This window comes from Oncorhynchus gorbuscha, linkage group LG18 (genome assembly GCF_021184085.1).
Source record: "Oncorhynchus gorbuscha isolate QuinsamMale2020 ecotype Even-year linkage group LG18, OgorEven_v1.0, whole genome shotgun sequence".
NCBI lineage: Eukaryota > Metazoa > Chordata > Actinopteri > Salmoniformes > Salmonidae > Oncorhynchus > Oncorhynchus gorbuscha.
The window spans coordinates 39,045,301-39,055,396 of NC_060190.1; positions in this window are offsets into that span (position 1 = coordinate 39,045,301).

The window sequence follows — 10,096 nt, forward strand, 5'->3', positions numbered from 1 at the left end:
ACCCTGCACTGTGAATGTTTACATGGTGTGTTCAATAAAGACATGAAAATGTATAATTGTTCGTGAGTTATTAGTGTAAGCAGACTCTGTTTATCTATTATACAAATTTATTCGGAAATCCAGTTAATTACCAAAGGGTTCACATGCCACTGTAGTTCACAAGCTGCAAAAGAATGTCAGAACAGTACAAACCTGTGATAGTGTGTGATGAAGCGGGCTGTTTCTTGTCGTTTTTCAAAAGTAGACTCAAAATCCTGAGTTTTAGTACTAATAAATACTCAGACATAAAACATGCACGTTATAATAGCTAAAACAAGAATAAAAGGTCAAACGAATAGGAGTAAAAATGTGCAAACACTACTTTAATCCTTTTATTCCCTGAAACAATGTACCTCCCCAAACATTTATCTACCTGCATTCAATCAGCAGGCCAAATTGGTGGAATGATTTTAAATTAACAGCATTAGCCTGTGTCTCTGTGTGTGAGAGGTGAGGGTCTCATCCTTACAAAGTTTTTGTGCAGTAAATGGAACATACAGTATTGGTGAGCAGCAGGTTCCAGTAGTTTTTTTTAAATCCTTATTTTACCAGAGAGGTTGACTGAGAACACATTCTCATTTACAGCAACTACCTTGGAAATAGTTACAAAATATTGTGAATGTATGCCCCGGTCGATAGCGTCGCATCAGCAGCTGAGGCCAATTAGGTTTGCATGCAAGGATATGCTGAATGCTGTGCCGAAAGAACAGGCAGACTAAGGCTGCATTTAGACAGGCAGCTCAATGCTGATATTTTTTCCCCTAATTGGTCTTTGACCAATCACATCAGATCTTTTCACATCAGATCTTTTTCAGAGCCGATCTGATTGTTCAAATTAGTGAAACATAGAATTGGGTTGCCATCAGAATTGGGTTGCCTAAGGGCTGGATTCAATCCGTGTCGCAGAAGTATCGCGGAAGATCTGTGTTATAGCTCGATTGAAATGTAAAGGCAATGTTTCCGCATTCGTGGAGACTGCATACACGGTAAATGCTGCATATGTCGGCTCAATCAGAAATGACCTTTACATTTTAACCTTGATCTTTCACAACTCTTTTGCGATACAAATTGAATCCAGACCTAAATGTGTAGCCAGTTACAGGGCTAGGGATGCCTTTGAGCTCTCTTAACCCTGTATAAACATACAGAGAAAATTGGAGCTCAGAGAATACCAGACCGTACTGTAGAAAAATACTGGAGCTTCAATGTCAAAGCGGAAATATCATAACAGGTTGACCAATTGCTCAATAAAACGTGGGTTTAGCTTTTAAATGTGGTGTCTTGGATGATTCATATTACAGTACTGTACCATTTCTAGTGTAGACATTCTATAACTGTTCACCTGGCAAGTGAGGGAATTGGACAATAACAGATTCAACTGACAGACCACTATTTCAAAGCAATCAGCAAGACCTGGACATAGTTCTAAAACTCCAGGAACTTATTTCATAGAACTGTTCAACTATACCACGAGGTGATTGTGCTTTGTGAAGTCATTGGATAATAACACAGGATTGCGTATGAGTAGCATATGATCACATCAGTGGAGGCTGGTGGTCGGAGCTATAGGAGGACAGGCTCATTGTAATGGCTGGAATGGAATAAATGGAATGGTATCAAACACATCTAACATATGGAAACTACGTTTGACTCCGTTACTTCTATTCCATAGGGAGATGACAATAAATGCATTATATGCCTTTTATCACCAAAGCCATGCAAGCATGCACTGGACATATTGCTGAACAATTCAACCATTTTGTTACTGTCATTGATATATGGAAATTCACGTACAATATTCAGTTCATAAACATTGACTATAATACCTCTTGGGTCCTGTGGTGAAACGACTGCTGATATGCTGGTCTGTGGCCCTGGTCTGTCCATCTGAAATGCAACAACACCAAAAACATGACTAATAAGAATTACCATAGTCAGTCAATAACTGAGTAACTAATGAAACACTAATGTAAATGTGCACAAGCCTACTCAGCCAAATTTGACCAAAACAACAAAAGCTACAGTATTTTCTGTAAAAATCAAGAGGGGCATGTTTTAGAGGGGCATGTTTTAGAGGGGCATGACAACTATTTTAGTCACCAATGCATCAATAAACAGGCAAGGGAAAAAAATATTTTCACAAAAAATGTTCAATAGTCAGTCAAATATATAGAAAATATAGCAACTGCAAGTATATAGTTGTTATTTTCTAGAAACCTAGCTACAGTCCACTTAGCTAGCTAGGTAAGATGGTGAACTCAGAGACTGATCATAGGAGTAAGCTAGCTTTCCCCCAGCAGTTGAAATCTAGCTAGCTATATATACAGTGGGGCAAAAAAGTTTTTAGTCAGCCACCAATTGTGCATGTTCTCCCACTTAAAAAGATGAGAGAGGCCTGTAATTTTCATCATAGGTACACTTCAACTATGACAGACAAAATGAGAAAAAAAATCCTGAAAATCACATTGTAGGATTTTTAATGAATTTATTTGCAAATTATGGTGGAGAATAAGTATTTGGTCACCTACAAACAAGCAAGTTTTCTGGCTCTCACAGACCTGTAACTTCTTCTTTGAGAGGCTCCTCTGTCCTCCACTCGTTACCTGTATTAATGGCACCTGTTTGAACTTGTTATCAGTATAAAATACACCTGTCCACAACCTCAAACAGTCACACTCCAAACTCCAATATGGCCAAGACCAAAGAGCTGTCAAAGGACACAAAATCCTGCAGTGCCAGACGTGTCCCCCTGCTTAAGCCAGTACATGTCCAGGCACCGTCTGAGGTTTGCTAGAGAGCATTTGGATGATCCAGAAGAAGATTGGGAGAATGTCATATGGTCAGATGAAACCAAAATATAACTTTTTCGGAAAAACTCAACTCGTCGTGTTTGGAGGACAAAGAATGCTGAGTTGCATCCAAAGAACACCATACCTACTGTGAAGCATGGGGGTGGAAACATCATGCTTTCGGGCTGTTTTTCTGCAAAGGGACCAGGACGACTGACCCGTGTAAAGGAAAGAATGAATGGGGCCATGTATCGTGAGATTTTGAGTGAAAACCTCCTTCCATCAGCAAGGGCATTGAAGATGAAACGTGGACAATGAAGGAGTGGCTTCGTAAGAAATATTTCAAGGTCCTGGAGTGGCCTAGCCAGTCTCCAGATCTCAACCCCATAGAAAATCTTTGGAGGGAGTTGAAAGTCCGTGTTGCCCAGCAACAGCCCCAAAACATCACTGCTCTAGAGGAGATCTGCATGGAGGAATGGGCCAAAATATCAGCAACAGTGTGTGAAAACCTTGTGAAGACTTACAGAAAACGTTTGACCTCTGTCATTGCCAACAAAGGGTATATAACATCTACAAGGGGTGTATATTCTAGCTTTATTGGCAAATGTAACTTGTAACATGGCCTTTAAGTGATGATAGCTGAATGGGCATAGTCTATCGGCTGCAAGCTACACAGACATTGTCTGACTGGATACATCGTATTTGATTCATTGCCACCAAATATCCCCACAAGTTCTGTCTCTGACAAAATCCAGATAACAAATTGGTTGAGACCGTACATCTTAAGTGAGGCTCCCATTCACTCGATTAATGAGCAACAACGTAAAGTATCCAAGATTTATACGCTGCCATTTGTTTTAGAACAAAGGATAGACAATGTTTGTTTCAACAGTATCTCTGTGATTTAATTGACCCTACCATTCCCAGACGCTCTCTCTCTCTCTCTTCCTTTTCTCTCTCTCTCTCTCTCTTCCTTTTCTCTCTCTCTCTCTCTCTCTCTCTATATATATATATATATATATATATATATATATATATATATATATACCTGGATGTGACCCACGTCTGCACCTTTCTGACTAAAATATAACTTCTGTTGCCAAAAGTGCTAAACCTGTTGATAAATCACTGTGGCTCTGTGGAAAAACTCCTCCACTGATTACCATTGTATGCCAGAGCAGCTAAGAGCTGTTAGAAACCTGTCTCAGGATGGACCAAGAGCCATTAACCAAATCCTGCTTATTATCCCAGCAGCTGGCCAAGCATACATAAACTCAGTCATTACAAACAACTTGGAAATGGGTGAAGAAGTACAAGGACAGATGGTTGATGGTTGACTCAAGCTGCCTGATTATTCTAGAAAGGTGTTTTTGGAACCAGAAGAAGAGAGTAATTTAGGGATTTATGGGTTGGTAGATTGCATGGAGAAGGATCAGACATTTGGAGTTAAATGCCTGGGATATCATATCCATTATAGACTGAAGGGGATTTGAGGGGTAACAGGGCATTGAGGTACTAAGAGAGGACATCATGTTTTTCATGTGTCTGGACAGAGATAGAGCCTCCCATATGAGATCAGATCTTCACAACACTTCAGATTCATACCTTTATTTAACTAGGCAAGTCAGTTAAGTCAGTTAATAACAAATTCTTATTTTCAATGACAGCCTAGTTAACTGCCTGTTCAGGGGCAGAACAACAGATGTGTACCTTGTCAGATCGGGGGTTTGAACTTGCAACCTTCTGGTTACTAGTCCAACGCTCTAACCACTAGACTACCCTGCCGCCCCACATACAGTGTGTGTGTGTGTGTGTGTGTGTGTGTGTGTGTGTGTGTGTGTGTGTGTGTGTGTGTGTGTGTGTGTGTGTGTGTGTGTGTGTGTGTGTGTGTGTGTGTGTGTGTGTGTGTGTGTGTGTGTGTGTGTGTGCGTGTGTGTGTGTGTGTGTGTGTAGGAATGAATTAAAAAGCACATCAATCAATTAAGAATGTTAAGGTGAATGCCATTATACTAGATGTTTTGAATTGTATTTTTAGGAGCCAGAGAGAGTTAGGGACGGAGAGAAGTGGCATGGTGCTTTCCGGCTAGTTCCTATAAATGTGTGCTATATAACAGACTAGTCCTGATCAGGTCACCCCCGTCCCTCCCATCAATTTGTACAGACAGATCTGTTCTCTCTTCCTCAGTTGTTTTTGTTATTCTCTTCATGCAGTCTTCCCCACTCTAACAATCAACCGGTTCAACATCTGAGCTGTTTATCGTATGAAACACTCTCATCGTTCTCCAGAGGAGTAACAGTGTCTTACCACTGAACTCTGGCTCACATTCACACACGCTAGAGATGAACACTTTGTATGACATGCTCTGTATCCATTGCGAGTAGCCTTTAGATGTGGGTAATTTCCACCAGACGAGGTACTCTATCTACCAAATTGTTTGACTTTTTATGTTGCAATATACCTTGACAGTGTTGGTGTCACAAATTTTCATCAGGGAAATGACCGGACCAAGGTGCAGCGTGGAGAGCGCACATTTTCCTTTATTTAGAATGTCGCCTACAAAACAAGACACACCAAAACCAACCATGCAGCTTACTAGGGATATACAGGCCACTAACAAAGACAACTACCCACAACTAAGGTGGAAAAACAGGCTGCCTAAGTATGATTCCCAATCATAGACAACGATAGACAGCTGAATCTTATTGGGAACCACACTCGGCCAAACACACAGAAATACAAAACATAGAATGCCCACCCCACATCAAACCCTGACCTAACCAATTAGAGAAATAAAACGGCTCTCTAAGGTTAGGGCGTGACAGTTGGCTCACAATAGCTTCCTCATCATCCAAGGTACTATGGAGATCAAATTTTATTGGTATACATCAATAAACAACACACTGTAAAAATGCAACTTATAAAATGTCCTTAGCTAATATCCAAGTTGGCTGGAGTCCGACTTTGGGAAATTGTTGAACTGATATGGAATACTCCATGAACCCAGTGATTTTTGCTCAACGTGAGTTGAATTTGAAAAACAATGTTGAGTGAACTGAAATGTTGAATTTGACCTTTGCCACACAAATAGCTGAGAAGATCACACAAGTTTAGTCGTTTGCTGCAATGTAAAATACTGTGTTGGCTTAAATACACGTGTCTCATTAACATATTAGCCAGTGTGCCTTTTGGCAAGTTGTATTTTAATTTATTTTAGTCAATTTACTTGTCAGGGACCAGTTTACAACTAAAACATTTATTTCAGAGGCTGAAATACTGTATAATGCATTAAACCAGATATAGCAAGAAAAGTAAGTGGATTTGTTCTACCAATTAGTCATATTGTTTTACCTGGTCTGGTCTGTGGTTAGTCAGACCAGATTTGAAAGAATCCACTGTCTGGTCCATTAATTGGATCATCAATGAAACTGGAAAAGAGTCAAATGGGACTGACTAAGTACAACATTAATCTACTTGTCTGAACCAATAAATAAATAAGAACTTCCGTATTTAAGCAAACATCTATATTACAGTTCATCCATCTTTAGAACTCTCGGCATAATGGCTCAGGTGTTGGGTTGACAGGTGCTGGACCTGGGTTTGAGTCCCAGTCGGGGTTTCCCCCCGAATTCATTATGTTGGTCCATGGAGTTGAATTAGGCTGACAAAATCCTTAAATTGAGAGGACTACCAATCAAAAGTTGAGTCAACCTAAAAAATCAAGGCAACCATCGGTAAGACTTCAATTTGGCAAATGTGTTGAGACAATTCAGCAATGTATGTTAGCAGACCTTTTCTGCGCCAATGTTGAGTGAACTAGAAATCATATTGCAGCTGGTTGCCTTGATTTTTTAAAATTGACTCCACTTGACTCCAGATAGCCTAATCCCAGATCCATTTGTGCTGTCTTGTCCCACTGGTGTTTGTTTTTACTTAGAAATAAAGAATCAGTTTTATCGACTTCAATTGTCCTCCAAAAGTTTCAGAATGTTAACATCACACCCCTTAAGGTCAGCCATTCTAACAACGACTATAGGAGTTGACTATTTACGCAGAAACAATCTGAGACCAGGCTAACGTCACACTGCATTTCTTCTGGTGTTTTGATGGACACCAGCGTCCCAGCATTCGTCCCAGTCACACTCTCTATAGGTTGATCTTATTCTGTCGTTGAGATGAGAGTGTGACCTAAAGGCACAGGAACATCTTGCTTTCTGGGATGTTTCTTTATGATCAAAATCATTGGATTTTTGCGCTCCCGAGTGGAGCAGCAGTCTAAGGCACTGCATCTCAGTGCTAGAGGCGTCACTACAGACCCTGATTCGATTCCAGGCTGTATCACAACTACAGATCCTGATATTTATCCAGGCTGTATTGGGAGTCCCATAGGGCGGCTCACAATTGGCCCAGTGTTGTCCGGGTTAGTGTTTGGCCAGGGTAGGCCATCATTGTAAATTAGAATTAGTTCTTAATTAACTGACTTGCCAAGTTAAATAAAGGTTAAATAAAATATAAATGTGTGATCCACTGGAGGCTTGTCGGAGGAGCTATAGGAGGACGGGCTCGTTGTAATAGCTGGAATGGAATAGCAGTGTGACATAGGCCTGGATGGTGACACACATCTTCTTCAAGCTGCCTGACTGAATACTGGGGCCTTCAGTAGTATGGGAAGCAAGTGCCTTACCTGGGAATACAGCAACAGTCTCTGTCTGTCAACATGCATTGTATGTAACCACTCAAATTCATACAAACTGCTACGTATGCAAACACGGACTTATTTTCACTTTGTCTAAACATTAGGAACTCCTGCTCGTTCCATGACATGAACTGACTTGGTGAATCCAGGTGAAAGCTATGATCCCTTATTGATGTCGCCTGTTAAATCCACTTCAATCAGTGATGAAGGGGAGGAGGCAGGTGAAAACAAATGTATGCCTTGAGACAATTGAGACATGGATTGTGACTATGTGCCATTCAGAGGGTGAATAGGCAAGACAAAATATTGAAATGCCTTTGAACGGGATATGGTAGTAGGTGCCAGGCGCACAGGTTTGAGAGTGTCAAGAACTGCAACGCTGCTGGGTTTTTCACACTCAACAGTTTCCTATGTGTATCAAGAATGGTCCACCACCCCAAAGGACATCCAGCCAACTTGACACAACTGCGGGAAGCATTGGAATCAACATGGGCCAGCATCTCCGTGGATGCCGTTGACACCTTGTAGTCCATTCCCCGACAATTTGAGGCTGTTCATAAGGCAAAACGGGGTTGCAAGTCAATATTAGGAAGGTGTTCCTAAAGTTTTGTAAACTCTGTGTATATTTCCGTTGATACACCTGTGATGTGTCTGATAAACATGAATAAAAATGTATTTACTCTGGACCTTTTCAGTCAAAAGCTTTGAAGACCAACGTGAAAAGTTATTGTTTTGTAATATTACCGTTAAAAAATGAAAATGAGTTGTTTTTAACATGCTATGAAAAAGTTATTGTTTTGTAATATTACCGTTAAAAAATGAAAATGAGTTGTTTTTAGCAAAAATCAAATCAAATCAAATTTATTTATATAGCCCTTCGTACATCAGCTGATATCTCAAAGTGCTGTACAGAAACCCAGCCTAAAACCCCAAACAGCAAACAATGCAGGTGTAAAAGCACGGTGGCTAGGAAAAACTCCCTAGAAAGGCCAAAACCTAGGAAGAAACCTAGAGAGGAACCGGGCTATGTGGGGTGGCCAGTCCTCTTCTGGCTGTGCCGGGTAGAGATTATAACAGAACATGACCAAGATGTTCAAATGTTCATAAATGACCAGCATGGTCAAATAATAATAAGGCAGAACAGTTGAAACTGGAGCAGCAGCACAGTCAGGTGGACTGGGGACAGCAAGGAGCCATCATGTCAGGTAGTCCTGGGGCACGGTCTTAGGGCTCAGGTCCTCCGAGAGAGAGAAAGAAAGAGAGAATTAGAGAGAGCATATGTGGGGTGGCCAGTCCTCTTCTGGCTGTGCCGGGTGGAGATTATAACAGAACGTGGCCAAGATGTTCAAATGTTCATAAATGACCAGCATGGTTGAATAATAGTAAGGCAGAACAGTTGAAACTGGAGCAGGAGCATGGCCAGGTGGACTGGGGACAGCAAGGAGTCCTCATGTCAGGTAGTCCTGGGACATGGTCCTAGGGCCCAGGCCAGTTGAAACTGGAGCAGGAGCATGGCCAGGTGGACTGGGGACAGCAAGGAGTCATCATGTCAGGTAGTCCTGGGGCATGGTCCTAGGGCTCAGGTCCTCCGAGAGAGAGAAAGAAAGAGAGAAGGAGAGAATTAGAGAACGCACACTTAGATTCACACAGGACACCTGAATAGGACAGGAGAAGTACTCCAGATAAACAAACTGACCCTAGCCCCCGACACATAAACTACTGCAGCATAAATACTGGAGGCTGAGACAGGAGGGGTCAGGAGACACTGTGGCCCCATCCGAGGACACCCCGGACAGGGCCAAACAGGAAGGATATAACCCCACCCACCTTGCCAAAGCACAGCCCCCACACCACTAGAGGGAAATCTTCAACCACCAACTTACCATCCTGAGACAAGGCCGAGTATAGCACACAAAGATCTCCGACACGGTACAACCCAAGGGGGGACCCAGACAGGCCGACCACAACAGTGAATCAACCCACCCAGGTGACGCACCCCCCAGGGATGGCACGAGAGAGCCCCAGCAAGCCAGTGACTCAGCCCCGTAACAGGGTTAGAGGCAGAGAATCCCAGTGGAAAGAGGGGAACCGGCCAGGCAGAGACAGCAAGGGCGGTTCGTTGCTCCAGAGCCTTTCCGTTCACCTTCCCACTCCTGGGCCAGACTACACTCAATCATATGACCCACTGAAGAGATGAGTCTTCAGTAAAGACTTAAAGGTTGAGACCGAGTTTGCGTCTCTGACATGGGTAGGCAGACCGTTCCATAAAAATGGAGCTCTATAGGAGAAAGCCCTGCCTCCAGCTGTTTGCTTAGAAATTCTAGGGACAATTAGGAGGCCTGCGTCTTGTGACCGTAGCGTACGTGTAGGTATGTACGGCAGGACCAAATCAGAGAGGTAGGTAGGAGCAAGCCCATGTAATGCTTTGTAGGTTAGCAGTAAAACCTTGAAATCAGCCCTTGCTTTGACAGGAAGCCAGTGTAGAGAGGCTAGCACTGGAGTAATATGATCAAATTTTTTGGTTCTAGTCAGGATTCTAGCAGCCGTATTTAGCACTAACTGAAGTTTATTTAG